The sequence below is a fragment of the Aotus nancymaae genome, unplaced genomic scaffold (assembly GCF_030222135.1).
Source record: "Aotus nancymaae isolate 86718 unplaced genomic scaffold, 86718_ANA_hifiasm-v0.15.2.pri h1tg000040l, whole genome shotgun sequence".
Classification (NCBI taxonomy): domain Eukaryota; kingdom Metazoa; phylum Chordata; class Mammalia; order Primates; family Aotidae; genus Aotus; species Aotus nancymaae.
In genome coordinates, this window is record NW_026988454.1 from 118,585,548 (window position 1) to 118,586,506 (window position 959).

Genomic DNA, 959 nt, shown 5'->3' on the forward strand with positions numbered 1-959 from the left:
TTTACCAAAAGGTATCTGTCTGAAGGAAGAAATGTAGGAAGCTGGTTTGTTTTTCTAAATAGGTATAATTCCCAGATATCATCACAACCTTTCCAGAAATTTTTTTGGGGTTCACAAAGGCTGTTATACTTTCAACCATAGATTTGAAAAGCAATTAAAGTTTATATTTTGAAACAGAGGAAGTATCAATAAACATAAACATACCTTTGAAAAGAAAGGGAATCACAGTCCTCTAGAATTTTTAACTCCTATTATTATAGTTATTATTATTTGAGATGGAGTTTCACTCTTGTTGCCTAGGCTGGAGTGCAATGGCACAATCTCGGTTATTGCAACCTCCGCCTCCTGGGTTCAAGCAATCCTCCTGCCTCAGCCTCCCAAGTAGCTGGGACTACGGGTGCATGTCACCATGCCCAGCTAATTTTTATATTTTAGTAGAGACGAGTTTCACCATGTTGGTCAGGCTGATCTCAAACTCCTGACCTCAGGTGATCCGCCTGTCTCAGCCTCCCAAAGTGCTGGGATTACAAGCATGAGCCACTGCGCACAACTTCTTCTTATTATTTTTAATATAGAATGCTTCACGAATTCATGTGTCATCCTTGCACAGGGGCCATACTAATCTTCCCTGAATCATTCCAGTTTTAGTATATGTGCTGCCAAAATAAGAACAAATTTTTAACTTGTAACATATGAAAGATAAAGTTATTTTTATTGTAGGGAGGCTGGTTTACTTCATCATTCCCCCCTCTGCAGATGGACAGACTCACTTGTATACTTAAGTATTCATTAGGCCACAATTACATAATTATTCACTATCACTATGAGAGAATAATGAGGAAAGTGGTAAAAATGAGGGGTCCCTTCTAGCTTTCAGGGTCTTAAGAAGTAGCTGCAATTTCCAGAAGAGTCAGGCTCACTTCATTTTGATGACAATTTTCATATGGTTGATGTCCATA

At 38.5% G+C, this 959-nt stretch overlaps 1 non-coding gene across 1 annotated transcript; it reads right to left on the bottom strand.

The window, feature by feature from the left end:
- Nucleotides 1–565: 565 nt before the first annotated feature.
- LOC135268516 (U6 spliceosomal RNA) lies at nt 566–672 on the bottom strand. The gene has a single exon (XR_010336830.1). It is a non-coding gene; the product is annotated as a U6 spliceosomal RNA (small nuclear RNA).
- Between the last annotated feature and the right edge of the window lie 287 nt (nt 673–959).